Genomic DNA, 18,465 nt, shown 5'->3' on the forward strand with positions numbered 1-18,465 from the left:
TTAAGTTAAATCTATAATAAGAGAATAGGCCAGTAAGAACTAAAATAGAAAGGATGAGCCACAAGGAAGTCAATAGCCTAAGAGACAATATGATAAAAGTGTGACTAAAGAGACTACAGAAAAGAAACAAGTTTAATTAGCTTGCAACCAAATAATCTGAAAATGAACTGATTAACATACTTAACAGAAGATATTAGAAGAAAAGTGGAAAGGAGGAATTGAGAAGTAAAATATCCAAGAATGAGAGTAAAAACATCCCAGAAGTAAAAAACCCTTAATCTTAGGGATATGAATACTCTAGTCCATGGATTGGAGAACTTCTATTGTATTAATTAATCTGGCCCTACTGGCATCTTTCTTGATAACCTGAATGACCCATCCTCAAGGGTCATCTAACATTCTCATTCTGATTTCACTTCTAATAAATAATCTTTGAAATATTTAGTTTATCAAGTAGTTGAATACTCAAAAGAAAGTGCCTATTTGGTGACTATGATAGAGAAAATGGAGGCCATCAAAAGAGACTAGAGCAAAAGAGAACATGCTTGTTTACTTCCCTCCCACCACAGTGGAAAAATGACTGTCTTCCTATCAAAGGCTGATCCCCCGCATAATTCTGGAATCTAAATGAATAAAGTGACCTCATTCCATTTATTCTCCCTGTGTTTTTCTATATCTTCAATTTCTATGTCTCTAATTGTTGCTTTCTATTAGAATTTAAATATAATCAGTTCTCTTATCTTCTATTAACCTTCCCAAATATTGCTCCCCTCTGTTCTCCCTCTCTCTGCAAATAGCCATATTATCCATCTATCTTTCCAAGCTTCCATCTGGAAATCATTATTTCTTCCCTCTACTCCCTTAACTCAACATCTAGTCAATCACTGCATTTAGTCAATGAAAATGCTGTAGCATTTATTAAATCTCACTCCCTCTTTCCTTTTATCATCAGTCACTTCATTGTTTAGGCTTGTATCACCTATTTCTTGGATTCCTATAATGAATTGTTATAACTGGTATTGGTCTTGCTTTTCTCCACTTCATAGTAAACACCATGACTTGAGTGGTCTCTTTTTTTCTTTCATTTTTTTATCTTTCAGAAAAGTTTTACTGTAAAAGTAATGTTGGGGAGGAAGGCATTAAAGCAGCTAGTCTGTGACCCCTCCTGATTACCAGGAATATACTTCTGGGGAGTGGGAGGGCAGAAAGTAGGTGACCTGGTCTTATAAACATAATAACTTGACCACAGACCAACAGACTAATAATATCTGCCAGAAGAGAGAATTCTTATCTATGAAATACTTTGAAGAACATGTTTTTAGTTTAGGATGGCTGATTGTAAACAAACCTAGTTTGGGTGGTTTTATGCGGCCTGGCTCCCTAGAGAATGTCACATAAGCCACACAACTCTCTTAAGCATAAAATAGAAATGTTTTATAACTTAAATGCTCCCCACTATGTGAGGCGACATAGGGGCTTTTGTAATTCTGGGCCAGACACTATGTATAATGAATAAAGGAGGACTTGTGGAGACAAGTAGGATGTATCAGACTGCTCCCTGACTCTTGACTGATTGAATTATTAAAATATTGATAAAGTGATACTGGCACAATCTCCAATTGAAGTGAGTCTCATACGACAATTTCTGATTAACTCCTCAGGATTGATGTAGAAAAAGGGGAAAATTAGATAAAAGAGTTTGAACAGTTTCAAGGCTATATATCCTTTTAAAAAAGTTAAGAACTCATCTTTTCTTAAAAAAGGAAAGAACTCTTTTTATAAGAATCTAGACAAACTGAGTATTATCTTTTAAGTTATATGGCTTCTTTTGAATTTGATAAAAAATATATAATTTGAGTTTTTGCTTTATTTACTTTATTTGATAACTAGTAAAGAAAGTTTGTACTTGTTGGCTATTCATATTTATTTGAATATGGACTGCCTATTTGTCTATTTTCTAAATTGCTTTTACTATTTAATTTACTAAATTGAAGAAATTTTATCAGATTATACTTATTAATGATAATTTCTCTTCGATATGTTTATTTCAAAGTTTTTTTATAAATTGTCTTTTGATTTTGTTTTAGCATTTTGAGTATTCAAAAGTATATATCTTTTCCCCCCATTGTTTCCCTTTGTGTTTATACTCAGAAAGCATTTCACAACTAACAATCAGTCAAATCAATATGCTATTCTAGGGTTTAATTTTAATTGGTTTTATATTAGACTTTCAAATTCTTTAAAATTATTTTCATATTTTTATAAAGAACAACTTAATATATTTTTAAATATGTAGCCAATTCATCCTAGCAATATTTATTTCATAATCTTTCCTTTGTACATAGTTTTATGATACTTTATATATCACACAATTTTGGGTGTATGTATGAGTTTATTTCAAGGATATCTATTCTATCCCATTGATCTAGCTGTTGATTATAGTGTTATAACATGTTTTAAATTGTTTATATTAATTTTTCCCTTCATAATTGTTTTCTTCGATTGTATATAACCTATTATTTCAGATAACATTATAATTATTTTTATCAAGCCAATATTGAAAAGAAAATAATCAGGTTAATATTTTGAAGAAATATTTCATGTCTATTAAAATTATTTGAAAATAATGACATACCAAAAGTATTTGTTCTCAATGAAAACATACTACATTGTTCTTTTAAATTTGTTCATATTCCAAAGTAAAGGTTGGTGATGTCTTATGTATAGAATATTTATTTTTTTCTGAGGCATTTCATGTTTTTGTTGTCCTTGCTGCTGTTTTGTAGAGTATCTTTTTTCCTCCTCATAACTTCTGATTATTTCTAAAATAGAGCAAAACTGATGCTTTTGCATTTTTATATTTCACTGGTATACTACAGAACTATTAATTTTAAGAATTTTCTGTTGGGTTGATTGAGTCTTTAAGATATATATGCATATCCTATGTAAGTTATATATGTTTTTTAGTTCTCAATACATAAAATACACTTTTAATGGCTTAGAATTTTTGGAATAATGTTAAATAATAAAAATGGTAGTTAGCATCTTTGGCATATTTTTATTTGTAAAATAGAGAGACTGTTTTCATGTTAAGGAAGTTGCTTACTATTCCACCTTTTAATCTATTACCGAGTCTATTTTTTCATTTATTTTCATTAGATGCTTATTCTACTAAGAATATCCTGTGGTTTTTCTCATCAGGTCTTTAATGCGTCATTTTATTATTTAAATTATTGAAAAAACGCCATTCTTCTGTACAAATTAGTGATTTTATTTAGGTATTTTTACATACATACTCAGAAGTGACTATGTGTTTTTTTGTTATGGGGCCCTTTTACTTAAATTTTAGTATTGAGGCTTGACTATCTACATAATGGGCTAGATGAACTAATACATGCATAACACTGTTCCTAAAAAAATTTTAAGTGCAAAATAAGCGCTATCTGTTGTTATTAATACATATTTTATACATCAAGTAGTTCTATGGAGAAGGTTTTACAGAATGAGGATTATCTTTTCTTGAGAGTTTGAAACTAATACTGATCCCACTCTTTTTTAGTTCTTTGATAACATTTCCAAGTACTTTTTTTCTATTACCTGAATTAATTTTGATCATTTGCATTTTTCTCGAATTGTCCATGGCATCAAGATTTTCAAATATATTATCTTGCTAAATATAATACTTTAAAAAAATAACAACAGTGAGGCAACAACAAAATCCTCATGATTTTGTTCTTTTGTCATTTTCCTTGGGTCTAATTTTTTTTTATTTATTCATGCATCATTACCTCCTGTTCTGGACTGAATGTTTATGTCCTACGAAAACAATTGACGTTGAAACCTTAACCATCCGCCCTGCCTCCCGGCTGTATTTGGAGATGGGGTTTCTAAGGAAGTAATTAAGATTAAATGAAGTTATAAGGGCGGGGTCCTAATAATAGGATTAGGATCTTTATAAAAGACGTCAGAGAGCTTTCACTCTTTCATGTGAGAAGGTTGTCATCTGCTACTCAAGGTGAGAGGTCTCATGGGACACCAACCCTACTGACATCTTCATCTTGAACTTCTAGACTCCAGAATTGTGAGATAATACATTTCTATTGTTTAAGCCATACAGTCGGTAGTACTCTAATATGACAGCCCTAGCTAACTAACATACCTCCTTATCAAAGTGTTCTGCATTTCTACACCCTGATATTACAAATGTCTCTCATAGAATTTACTTTATGATACTGTTCAATAAATATTTCTACATGAATAAAATAAACAAAAAGTCATATTCTCCTTTCTGAATGAATTAACATGACATTCAATTTCTTACATGTATATGTTAATGTGGCTTATTATCTTTAGGTGCACTAAAAAAATCTTTTTTACCGGATCGTGGAAAGCAGAGAAACACATCCTGAATGTCTTCCCTTAGGTGCCTGAGCCCAGTAGGTTGTCTCAGTGTCATCTACTTGTCTCTTTCTAATTTTAAAAGTATCTAGACATAGTAGATAAAAGGGTAACAACTGCTTCACTCATTATGGGTTCATCTATGACTCAAACTTGTTTTTACTTTTATGCTATGTGAAATAAGTGCTAGATCGTGTTCTTAAAAAAATGTAAAAAAATAAAATAAAATAAAATTCTCTGACTTCTGGACTATGTAGGACACATGGAACATTGTTCTGTCACTGAGAACACCTGCTCTGGACCTAACGTGTCTGATTTTCTATCCAGGATCTGCCTCTGGCTTTATGCGAAATTTTCAGACAACATCCTCAACCTCTCCATGTCTCAGTTATTTATATAAAGAATGATAAGAACACTTATGTGCTAGATTTGTGCATGTAAAATAAATTGATACATATAAATTACCCAGAATGGTCTCTGGCATAGAGCAAGCACTCAGTAGTTATAAACTGTAATATTTGCTACACATACATGTGCATGGCTTAACATATTTTTAATTACTGAATATGAAATTGCCACGCATAACAGTAGCAATAATAAACTTTGTACCTCTGCTAAGGGACAGGGTTGCAGGAGGTTTTACATGGGGTAACCTAGTCACTTAACCTCCAAGCAATCTGTCACCTCTCACAGAAAGAAAGTAGTATTTTGCAGTGTGAAGGTACACTACTTGTCATTGGCCACAATACAAAAGGCAATTTGCTCTATTTTAATTTTGATTTTGTTTCATCTTTTAGAGTAATTACTGGACAATTATTTTGTCATAAGCTATATTCTCATTAGGCAAATCTGGCTCTATAAGATTAAGAAACTCATTTTCTCTGATGTGCTTTGCCCCTCCTTGACCTTCAGTTTCTGAAAACATATTTTCCAGGTGTTCTCTTTTGGAATAGTGATTTTTCATTCATTTTAATTTTCATTATTCTTGTATACTGAAATTCCATTTTTTTTCCTCACAGATGGCAAACTAACTGACCCAAAGTTTTCCAAATAACAAATGCTCATTAAATATTTTTAAGTTCCTGTGTTTATGTGACAGGAATAAATAGTGTCATAAATAGTGTTATAAATAGACATTACAATGAATTCAAGTAAGCCCCCTTAAAGTACTCATAAATTAAAAAAAAAAAAATGGTAAGGTAATATACAAATACCAATGAATAACACATAATATTAAAAAATTTTATCTTAAGAATTTCTTCTTCTGTGCTCCCTCCCATAGCTGCTATGCATCTCTTTCACATGCCCTTGCATTACAATGAGACATAGTTAATTTGCCTGTATTCTATCCCATTTAGACCCCAAGCTCCATGGAGGAATGAACCAAACTCATTTTGACTTTCTATTCTAGCTATCTAGCAGTTTTTGGTACACAGGAAGCAATAAATATCTACTAATTGAGTAGATAAATAAAGAAATGTATGAATGAAAGTTTAAAAAAACATTCTGACCTCATTTCTTTCTTTCTCTCTTTGTTGGGATGGAGAAGGAAAAATTTTCTATGGTCAAATGCAATATGGAGTGACAATATTCAAACTCCCAATATCTAGAAATTTCAAATGCTTTAAGAGAGGTTTCTGAGTCTTGTGTTATGAAGTAAAACCCAAATCCTTTAAAAATCCCAAAGCTAGGGAAAGTGAAAAACTTTTTGGTTGTTTGTTTGTAGATGGCAACTGTGTGAAATCTAAATATAAGTAAGATCCTTAAAGCAAACGAATATAGTATTTTTTTCACCATGTGATTTTATGAATTACTAACAGTAGAGACTGATGTGAAGCAAACATAGGTATAGTTCAAAAGCCTACTCACATGCAGCAGTGAGAAGGGATATTGATGCATTTTAATTGTGTTTATTATATTAAATGATTAATATACTGAAAGGGCTAGGAGACCCTTAGGTATTATAGTTCATATTGCTTTCATTTATATTTCAGTTAAATAGTCAATCAAATGAAGAACTGAGATTCATTAGTAATTATTTCTAAAAATGATGGCATTATTCAAAGCTTAGAGTTAGAGTTCCTTAATTAATGATTGTCAGGTGGTTGACAATGGAAATATTTGCAAGTCTTATATTGACTAAAGATGAAGAGGTTTTTGAGCATTTGTGTTGGTGATAATAGAAACTAATTAAGATCATTTTTTAGCTGAGAGGTGTTTTTGTGATCATCTAATCTGATTTAATAGCTTGAAAGAATTATGAAATAGATACTTCAGTTAAATTATTACTAATATTACATATTTAGTGACACAACAGGAACTTCCAATCATAGATTTTGGCTTCTATTCCAAACCTGAATACCAACCCCTACCCTAGAAGGGTGGGTGTAACACATAACAGAGTAATAGTCTGAAACCATGTACACATTTTCCTTTTTGAACTTTCTCAGTGCATGACCTGTGTCCTAGTGGTCTGTCTATCTAATCTATCATAGAGGTGGGCTGGGTAAATTAGGATTTATTCAAGAAGAAATAAAAAGTGAAAGGAGAATATAGTTTTCAGTTTCTGACATGTAGTGCAAGATGCAAGCTCAAATACCTTTATTCCTTTTTTCACATAGCAACGTCTAAGGTTGAGGGAAGCTCTCTGGGCTTTGGTCTAAGGCGGGGTGAGGTCAGATAATTAAGGGTACTCTTAAAAACAGAGGAAAGCAAGGAGGCCTCTTAAAAATCATAGAAGCCCTCAAAGTCTACTTGGCCAGTGTAGTCAAACACCTGAGATCTTAAGGTACAGCTTTCCCAGGCTGCCCTTTTTCACATACGGTATGGGTGGGATGTAGATGTGGCTGGGCAGGTTGCCTGAGCGGAATGCCGTGATTCAGCTCTGCAAACCTGGAAATCTAACTGCACATAGACATTCATTTCATTTTTTTTGTTATTAAAATCATTGGGATGACATTGGTTAATAAAATTAAATAGGTTTCAAGTTATTTCATCTCCTTAATGCAGGTATTTTTTTCTGATTCAATCTAGTTTTGCCCAGATAATGGCACTGTGACTCACTCGCTTTTTCCAACCCTCTTTCCCTTTACCTCTGCATGCCTGCTCCTTTAATCATTAAGCCTTAGGACATAAGATTTATCAAGCCTCAGGTCTATAATCATGAAGATAGTAAGTTTCGGTTACACTAAAGATAACATCTTAGATTAAATGTGTTTCAACTCCAGGCTCATCAAGGCAGAACAATCCCATGGGCCACGGGACCAGACTGGATGGCGCCAGGCTGATTCCGGAACCAAACACAATGATCAAAATTGATCGAGCTGGTCTTGCCCATATAATGGCACTGTGACTCACTTGCTTTTTCCACCCTCTCTCCCTTTACTTCCGTAGGCCTGTTCCTTTAATCATTAAGCCTTAGGACATAAGATTTATTGAGCCTCTCAGGGCTACAGTCATGAGGACAATAAGTTTTGGTCACACTAAGGATAACATCTTAGTCTTAGATGTGTTTGAGCCCCAGGACCATCCACGCAGAACGACCACACCAGCCATGGGACCAGTCAGGATGGCGCCAGGCTGATTCCAGAAACGGACACAATGATCAATTACCCCAGCCCCATCCAATCGTCCAATCAGTAGCACCCACACCCCCAACTAACTCCCTTAGTTTCCATGATTGATTTTTCCCTATGTAATCTGTACTCCTGAGACACCTGAGAAGAGGAGGGACAGGTTGTTGAGAGCATTAGCTCACATCTATCTCTGGCACTTGCAACTGTCTAAACTAGATTTTAACTTTCTTTGCTGCAAAACCTGCATGTATCTTTTCTTTGATTCCGACGCTCACAGGCAGACGGACTCCTTTTGTTCCAGCAACACTGACTGCCTGGCCTGACACTGAGTGGCACACACAGCCAGTCCCTTGAAAGGTCATAGCACCAGAGAAACTGAGGGTAATACATGGCAGCCAGGCAGCTCCACCGAGTGTCCTTATTGGGAAGTTGCAGATCACACTTAGCCTCAAACTTAAACCAGTAGAGCAAGCCAGAAGCAGGTAGGCAAGAAGTATGGCCCTGAGACTGAAAGCTATCAGACAGGAAATGCTTCTCCTCTTTCTTTTGGGCTTTATCTGGGGTTTGGAGAAAGGAGACAGGAGAGCATATCTGAGAGAATAAAAACAATTCCAACTGTTTCAATCAGGGGTTGGTAAACTATGTTCCTGGTAGTCAAATCTAGCCATTACCTGTTTTCGTAAATAAAATTTTTACTGGAAAATAGCCACACCATTCACTAATGTATTGTCTGTGGCAGCTTTTGTGTTACAATGATAGAATTGAGTAGTTGCAAGAGAGACTGCACAACCCATAGAGGCTAAAATATTTACTATCTAGTCTTGTACAGAAAAAGTTTGCAACCCCTGATTTAAGGCATCAGGTAGAACTTATTTTAAAATGTTGATGTGCATTTATCTATCTATCTATCTATCTATCTATCTATCTATCTATCTATCTATTTATTTATTTTTACTGATATTCGATGGCTCAGGGGGAAAGCTAGAATAGTTTTAAGCATCAAACTCTACATTATCTCTTTATTGCTAGTTAAATCTACATTAAACTAGGTGACCATGATATCTATACATAAATAACTCACTGCTAGCTACAGAGTAGGTACAATACTGATGACTGAATATATACTAATTTTCTCTGCTTCTTTCAAAGTGACCATATTTCTATATAATTCTTAGCAGACAATGTATTATTAGGGACACATTTAGTTGAGATAGGTGGGAGTGGAGCAAAGAAGAAAAAAAGACACAGTACCTTGACTTTATTCATTAGAGGCAGAGCTGAGAATAATAGCCGAGAAGGCGAAGAAGCCATGGCCTCAGAGACACACTGGTTCTTTCGTTTTGAAGAGCTTCAAGATTTATCTCCTAAACTATAGCCTCAGGGAAGTTGGAGCCAAAAGGGCATTCCTTTAGCTTTAAATAGTCACTGCAATAGTCTTGACTCTTTATTGAGACATTTCTTTTTCACTCCAACTTTAAGAAGGAAGTCCTGCAATCCAGCAGCTAACTCCTAACGTTAAGATAGTCATGATTTCCATAGCAACACAATTAATTAGTCCAGGGCAATGTTTAGAGTAAGAGCCTGAAACATTTTGGAGTCAACAATACCATTGGAATAAACGTTTCTCATAATTAAAAAAGAAAGAAACAAAGAAATAAAAAAGGGAAAAGAAAAAACAACACATATGAAATGACTTGCATCTAATTTCAAGGAGCTTTTGTTTGGGGTGTTCTACAGATAATTTGTCCAGGACTTCAGTCCTAGTCCACATAGAAGTCTTGGTTTTCTTTATTCACAGGTCACTTTCTATGAATTCATCTTATCTTCCCCATTTATTTCCATCTTCTTCAACCTCTTTAACCTAGTCATACTTCCTGTGTTCACCTTATCATTTTTTTTTCTGGGTTCCAAATAAAATGTTATGGTCAAAGGGGAAAATAGAATTATAAAGTGTATGTGTATCTTGTTATTGTGGTAGTTGTCAGCCTCTTTTATTTGAGGAGACTTGTGTCTGTTTCTTGACAGGAGAAAAAAACCTAGAAAATACTATCTTGTTTAACCTATGCCTCCAAATATTCAATACTTAACTAGTAGAGGATAACTGTTCTATGTCAATGGGCTTCTCCAGTGAAAAAGCCTTTTAGGTATAATTTACATCTTTCTTTGTTGTAATTTGCAGATATTTAATTTGGTCCTGTCTCCATGTAGATGGAAAATAGTTGGTCGACCTTTTTACAGAGCTTTTTATATTCTTAAAAACAGTTAACGGTCCTCAGCTATCCTTTCTTTATTAGTAATCCAAGGTTCCTTAACATCTTTTCATAATAATGTGTGCTCTTTAAATACAAAACTGTGATTGTTAGGACATTAATTTGAATTGTTTCATGGAGTAGTGAATTATATTCAATCACAGCTCTTTTACTTCAATCTTTAATGTTTTTGTATCTTTAAGGGGGTGCGAGTAGTGGCCTGTGACTTCAAAAGCAAGTGAAAGAATTACTGGGCCATAGAATTCCATATTTCCTGTCTCAATCAGTGAGGAAAATTACTTATTTTAGAGGTTCTAATAAACATTTCTTGTGTTTCTCTTAGTTTTGAATCACATAATAAAATTCCAGATTTCTCTTTAGAAAAACTAAACAACAACCAACACCAAACAAATTATTAACTACTTTGTTATGCAAATGTTCTTAAAAGAAATTTTTAATGGCAACAATGTGGCATCATAGTTATTTAAAAACTTTTAGATCTCATGAAACATAGAGTATTAGAGAAAACAAAAGAAAATCTGTAGGATTTTTTAAAATGTCCATAATATATGTTAATTATCATATTATAAATATAAAAGACCAGGTGTTTCATCTTACCAAATTCATACCTTTATAAGACAGATGCAAGAATATTGTCTCTTAAAATAGTCACAATTTTTTCTTTTGCTTTTATTGAATAGACTTTAAATGAAGCAAGAACATAGTCAAGGAAACCACTAGTGAACATAAAGACATTGAAAAAAAGACATGCTCAAGTCCTACTTCCCACCAAGAAAGAAGTAAGGTCATGTGGTTTTATGTACATTCATCAATTCATTCAGTAAATATGATTTGTTATCAACTTCATGTTGAGCACCATTCAAGTTGCTCTTGATATAGTAGGTAAAGAAGATAGACAAGTTCTTTTCTCTCATGCAGCTAACATTTTAGTAGGGGATGGCAGATAAAGAAGACAATGTCAGTTAAGGCAAGTTATTTGAAGAAAATAAAATATAGTACTAGAGAGTGACTAGTGTCTACACAAATTAGATGATAAAGGATATTTAAGGGAGACTTAAATGACAAATGGGAGCCAGCCCTCAGTAATCTGGAGAAAAAGCAATGGAAAGGAATTAAAGAAAATAGAAAAATGCCAATATGACTGAACAGACTGCTATGTGTCTCGTGGAACTATTCATGTATTACTCCCTACAAGAATGCATTTCCTATCCCTCTCCACTAGTCCAAATTCAAACCTCTCATTTCCAATAAGTTTTCTTTCAAATCCAAAACATCATCTATTTTGACTCCAGACTTTAAAAATTTTTCCTCTTAATAATGTTTTAATATTTCAATGATACTGGGAAACTTCACACTTAATTACATATTATGTAAATGTTTGTAAATGGCTCTCTTATGTCCTCAGAGTATACAGTTAATACTTCAAGAATGAGAATTGTGTCTCTTTATTTTATCCTGAAGAGTGATAATCCTTTGGACAAATGATATTGACAAAATAAGAATTTTGAGGCTTGGTGAAGTTCTACCAGCATTTGACACTTGACCCTGAAATTATAGCTTACTCATTAGATTTTCTACCTCTAAAACAGGTTTTGTGGAAAGAAAAGAATGCCTCTGAGGGTAATACCAGCAGCACCTTGGTAAAAGCTAATAAAAGCAAATGTATGTTAAATAAGAATAAATTATTTGAAACTGTTCACATCAGGTACATTAACAAATGTATCCTAGAAACTTTATCCCTGGTTTAATGATTTAAATCTGTTTCTTAGCTGTTGTCAGTTCTCAGTCTTAAACTTTCAATGATTGTTCTTTTTCTTTTTTTTTCAGTAATAAGGTTCCTTTTTTTCTTGTCTTGACTTTTGGCAGCAATCTCTAATTGGTACTATGGTGCAGAAAAGCACACTGTTCAGACTCTAATCTTCAAAAAAGGGGGCAAAAGGTTACAGGTGTTGTGTACTTAATAAGCTGAACATGTCTCAGTAATGTAGTGTTATTTTCCAAATACAGAGACCAAATAATTGCTTAAAATTGTATTCAGATGCATACACAATCACAAACAAACACACGCACGCACACACACACACACACACACACACACACACACACACACACACACATATGTATAAATGCATATGGCATAAATGACAGTGTCTCCAAGAAAAAAGTTAAAAGAAATCTTTCATTCCGGGTAGCTCAGGTTGATGATAAGAGGAAATATTTTCTACCTTTAGAATTGAAAATGAGAGTCAACCAAAAATGTTCTTAAGTATTAGAAAAAAATATTTTGCTACGTGTTTCAGGACAGGATCTCAGGATGGTATTTCAGGTCACTTGCCTAATTTGGGATGAATGGGGAAAAACCAAGAATGAGCATTTTTTGAATTGATGGGAGCTCTCGAATCAGGGGATTCAAAATTTTGCTTCATGGGCCCTCTTCAACCCTGCTGTTTAGAACTTTAAAATATTGCGGTTAAAAATGTCTCTTTTATTTTTACCAGGCTCTGTAAAAATAATACATCTGAGACAAAGTCATCTTGAGAAGTAGAGAATGGCAACAAGAATGAGGTGTCTAGAAACACTACAAGGGGAGCTTAAAAGAATCTAGACTGCATGAGGAAGAAGATGGGCGTCTCAGACCGCTCTTATGCCCACCTTACCATGCTCTGGACCCCACCTGGCACTCTGATCTCAGCTTCTGGGAGGCGACCATCTCCAGCCAGCCCTCCACCAGCTGTGGCAGTTGTAATCCGAAGGTGCCTTTCTTTGGGTCATGTACCAAGCACCAACTGCTTTATTTTTGTGACACACTGAGTGTGGGACATTCTTGGGACCCTGCAGAGCATTCAGAAGTGCTGGGCTGTTAATATCTAAGGATCAGCCTTGTCTAAACAAGGGTGGGAACTGATTTAAAAAAATGCTTTTGTCTTTTATCCCCCAGTCAGATGGCTCTGACATATTTTGTGAGGCTCCTCAGAATATGCCATGGGTTTGAGTGTCAGTCACCTGTTTGGTGGCCAACTTGGTAATACTTTTGTACCTTTCCTTTTTCATTTGTCTTGTTTTGTGTTCGTATTTCTCAGGATCACAGGCTCCTCAAAATTTCTAGCAATCAAGTCTCAGGCCTTGCTTTCAAGACTGAAGCTAAAGAAGTGGGGATTTAGGAGAAAAAAAAAAGGAATAAAGGAGGAACCCAAAACAGTAGACTGTTAATTAATTTATGTTCTAAATCAAGGCTGAGTGATTAGAGAAATTGAGAGAGTTTTATAAAAACCTGGCTTTTTTTTTTTGTTTTTTCAAGTTTTTACTTGACTTGTATCACTATCCCCAAATGCCCCATTCTCCAGGGTTTTAAATATGTTGTCTGTATGGAGAGCTAGAAAAATATATTTCCTTCTAATCCCAGGATAGTAGTTCTTTGTGATTATTACATACTTTATGGACTTCTATTAACTTACTACAGAAACTATGGGAAAACCATTATTTTCAATCTATAAGGCAATGATTCTACGTGACAGTAATAATATTTTCTTATTTTATTCCTATTCAAAAGTATTTATGTATGTATATGTGTGTTTATGTATGCATGCATGTATATGAAAAAAAATTGTTCTATTTTAACTGGTTTTAACTGGTTGTTCTTTTTCAAAGAAAAAAAAGGACAGTTTAATTTTGATATAATGTAGTCCATGTCCCTAATGTATTGATGTGGGTTGTTTTCTGTTTATGGTTAGTATAAATCCCTGCTGTTAACGTTAAATCTTATTTATAACCTATTTTAAACAGCTGCCAGAGGCAATCTTGAGTTTCTGCTCTCATGGATTGCAATATCAATTTGACCTACTGTGCACATTTTAAACTACTTATACTCAATTCCTGTGAAACTTAGCATTTTCATGAAATTCAGGTAGAAACTAAATTTTCATGCATCATTTAACATCATTGACTTATAAATAAGAGAATGCTTAAAATGGCAAAGTGAGTTTGAGCTTCTCAAGATGCTATCTATACACATACATTTCCTTCTCTGATCAAAGTTTTCACCCTTGTTCTTTGAAATATTATATTTGTAATTTCATTAGACAGTTATGAATGAAACATCAGAATGAAAGCATTTTTCAATATCTAATTTAGCTGGAACTGCAAATGAGTCCTATTCGTTTTCAGGGTTGGTTTTATTTCATTAAGTTAGAATTACCTGTTTTCTAATTACATTGGAAATAAATAGCCTTTTCACAAGCTAATGGAAAAAAATCACTCAACTTTATTCCAAATTTATTTGGCTGATAGAAAGAAAGTAATCCCTCACTCATCTATACTGTAAGAAATTAATTTCTTTTTCTCAACACAATAAAAAATGTTGATTGGAATTTCCCCAAACAAGTCAAAATCAAATAATTTTTAAGAGCAAAGGAGAAAAATTTGATAAACAGCATTAAAAAAGCGAGTTGAGTAGTATTTCATTATATATATATGTATACATATATACTACAACTTACTCAGCCATAAGAAAAGATGAAATATTCCCATTTCTGACAACATAGATGGACCTTGAAGATACTATGCTAAGTGAAAAAATCAGATGAAAAAGGACAAAAACCCATAAGATTTCACTCATATGTGGAATATAAAACAAAAAAGCAACAAAAATAAACTCATAGAAAAAGACAATAGAATGGTAGTTACCAGAGGGTGTGGGAACAGGGTGAATTGAGTAAAAGGGTCAAATATATGGTAACAGAAGGAAACCAGACATTTGATGCTGAGCATGCAATAGTGGATACAAATATTAGATTACAAATTTCAGGTAGTTTGTATAATGTTCTTAACCAATGTTAACTGAATTAAAAAAAGAACTAAAAGGGCCAATATTATTTAAAAAAGAGATTTGAACATGTAAAAAAAGTTTTTAGAATCGTTCTTCAATTTGTAATCTAAAGAGAGGAATAAACAGTTTAACTTTAAAATTATTGCGTGCTATGATAATAAAGTTTCCTGAGAGATAAAAGTCTAATTCTAATCTTTAATAGAAAAAAAAAAAACAACACACAAGCAACAACAAAACAAACCCAGTCTCTCTCTCTCTCTCCCTTCCCCTCTCAGCAATAATAAAAAAGAAACTATGACTTTCTAAGAATTATGATTTTGTTTCATTTATTTAACTTAGTTGGCTTTTATTGAGTTCTTACTACGTGCTTATATCTATGCTGAGTACCTTTTTTTTTTTACACTATTTCACTGAATTCTCAAATAACTCTATCCTCCATGATAATGACATTATTTTATTTAATGAGGGTGAATTTAAAATGCAACTGAAACTATAAGTACAGCTTAATTTAAAGTATTTGCTACATAGTCATCAAAATTTCCATAGGCAATACTAAGTTGCACACCAGCAGATCAGTTTTTCACTACTTGGTCGATCACTATATTGGACACTGAGGAGCACTGCTCAGCTTCCTCCTTTAGGACATTGGCACACACTTTCCTAATTGCAGGGACTGTTGGCTATTGTTGACTCACAATTGAGTCCCTCCACAGCTGAGTGCCTCTTCTAAACTTGTTTCTAGATTCACTGTTTTGTCAAAGTGAGAGTACTAAGGCCTGCCCCCCTTCCCTCAATACGTGCTCTCTTTGAAGGACCATCCCATATCCAGAATTCCCTATGATCGTATGAGCCCCCTGGAGTGGCTGCACAGCAGATCCCCTTCTTCCTCTACCTAATCTTGCTTCCCTTGCTTTATTATAGGTGCTTTTGATGGACATGACCAAGGAAAGAATCAGTGAGTTGAAAGATTTGTCAACAGAAACTTCTCAAATTGAAATACAAAGGGAAACAATAATGAAAATAACCAAGACAGAACATCCAAGTACTGTAAGACAATCTTAAAAAGGAGTGACCTACACACAATTAGACTACCATATGAAGAAGTAAGAGAAAATAGAGCAGAAGATATATTTAAAATAACAATGGTCAAGAATTTTCCAAAATTAATAATAGAAACCAAACCACAGAGTTTGGAATTTCAGTGAACACCATGTAGGATAAATAACAACAATTTTACACCTGGGCATATAGTTTTTAAACTATAGAAAACCAAAGACAGAGATAAAAATCTTGAAAGAAGCCAGAGGAGGTAAAAAATATCATACCTATAATAACAAAAGATAATAATTATAGTAGACTTTTCATCAGAAGTTATGCATGCATGAAGAAAATGGAATAAAACACTTACCATTGAAAAAAAAGAAACTCCACCATCCTAGAGCTCTAAATTCTGAAAAAAATATTTATTAAAGTAATGGAAAAATAAAGACTTTCTCAAACAAAAACACACGGAATTCTTTGCCAGAAAACCTGCCCTCCAAGAAATGTGAAAAGAATGTTTTCAAGGTTAAAGAATATGATATATTGGAAACTCATATTTACATAAGAGAAGGAAAAGTGCCAGAGGAAGAATAAATGAAGGTAAAATAAAATTTTTATTTTTCTTATTCTTAAGTGAAAAAATAAACATTTAAAGTAACAATGTATTGGGTGATTTTAGTATATGGATAAGTGAAATTAATGACAACTGGGTCATGATGGAAGGGAAGAATTGGTAATGCTCTTTTAAGTGCTCTTCAGTACACAGAAAGTGATATAGTGTTATTTGAATGTCAAATAATTTTAGATTAATTAAAAATGTAAATTGCAAACTCTAGGACGGTCGCTAATTTTTTTATGGTATAATTGATACACTAAGAAAAGAGAAAATAAAATCACATAAAATGCTCAATTAAAACCACAGAAAGCAAAAAAAGAGAAGAGAAATAAGAACAACCGCAATGAAAACATGGTAGATATTGATCCTATTATATCAATAATCACTTCAAATGCGAATGTTCTTAATAAACCAATTTAAAAAATAAGGCTCAATAATATGTTGCTTACAACAATCCTGCTTTAAACACAAAAACTCATATAGTTTAAAAGTAGAAGGATGGAGTAAGATAAATCATATTAACAGTGAATAAAAGAAGTCTGGAGTAGCTGTCTTAATTTAATACAGCATACTTCACATTTAAAAATATTATCATGGATAAAGATGACATTATATAGTAATCTATTCTCCAATAAGTCTATTTCCAAAAAGTTATAACAATCTTTAACATGTATACATTTAACAATAAAGCATCAAAATATATGAGGGAATAACTGATAGAATTGCAAGGAGAAATAAAACAATCCACATGTATAGTTGGAGACTTGAACACCTTTGTTTCAACAATCGATAGACAAGCAGGTAGAAAATCAATAAGGGTTATAGCACCATAGATAGCCACCTATGGTTAGTGGCTGCTGTATTGAACAGTAAAACCTTCGTCTCTTGCTACTCAAAATGTCATCTCTGGACCAGCAGAACTACTTTTCTTTGGAGCTTGTTAGAAATCTGGAATTTCAAGCAACACTCCAGACTTAACTAAATAAGGATTTTCATTTTTAGCAAAATACCTAGCTGATTCATATGTACGTTAAAGTTTGAGAAACATTGTACTCAATCATCAGAAAACCTAAACATTCCACCAAATCAGACTAGGGTATCCATTACTACTCATCATTCAACTGTGATTATTAGCACTGTCTAATGGTAAGTGTCATTGGATCATATTTGGAGAGAGGAAATAGTGATGGCATGGTAGTAATGCCATCCCCGGGAATCTTTGAAGCAATGCCTCTTTACTTTTAAAGGCAATCGTCTTTGCAAGTCATTAAAAGTACCCCAAACCACCTATAGCTGTGCCTACAATAATGAACAATCTTAAATACAGTCTTTATGCTCAAATCATAATATTTTATATGTGGTGATACCTCATATATATATATATAGTGTTAGCTTCTGGATAATTACACATATACAGAGTGGCATCAGAGTCAGGGAACAGTTCACAGGGGGTGTGGTTTACAAGAGATTATGCATATAATTAAGGAATGTAGGAGAGTGGATGGCCCAAATAAAGTTCACAATGGGCCATCAATGGACAATTTCCCAAGTAAAAAGAGATATTTTAGTGACCAGTTATGACCAAAATGCCAAATCCCTTAGTGAACCAAGAGAGAATGAATTCTTGAGATAAGGAATAGGCAAAAGATGCAGAAATTGTGGTATTTGTCCTTTGCTAACAAATACAACTACAGGAAAGGATGGGCAACACACACTCCTTAAAGAAGAGCCAGAAAGGTT

At 33.5% G+C, this 18,465-nt stretch overlaps 1 protein-coding gene across 2 annotated transcripts in view; it reads right to left on the reverse strand.

Annotated features, from left to right (window-relative positions):
- FUT9 (fucosyltransferase 9) overlaps positions 1-18,465 on the reverse strand; it is a 164,882-nt gene that overhangs the window by 12,749 nt on the left and 133,668 nt on the right. The window contains exon 1 of one of the 2 annotated variants that reach the window (XM_023530960.1): positions 9,225-9,303. The exons of the other annotated variant lie outside the window; for it this stretch is intronic. The gene's annotated coding sequence lies outside the window, so the exon portion shown is untranslated. Of the gene's footprint in view, positions 1-9,224; positions 9,304-18,465 lie in introns of those variants that run through there. 2 annotated transcript variants of the gene reach the window in all.

This window comes from Pteropus vampyrus, unplaced genomic scaffold (assembly GCF_000151845.1).
Source record: "Pteropus vampyrus isolate Shadow unplaced genomic scaffold, Pvam_2.0 Scaffold58, whole genome shotgun sequence".
Taxonomy (NCBI): Eukaryota; Metazoa; Chordata; class Mammalia; order Chiroptera; family Pteropodidae; genus Pteropus; species Pteropus vampyrus.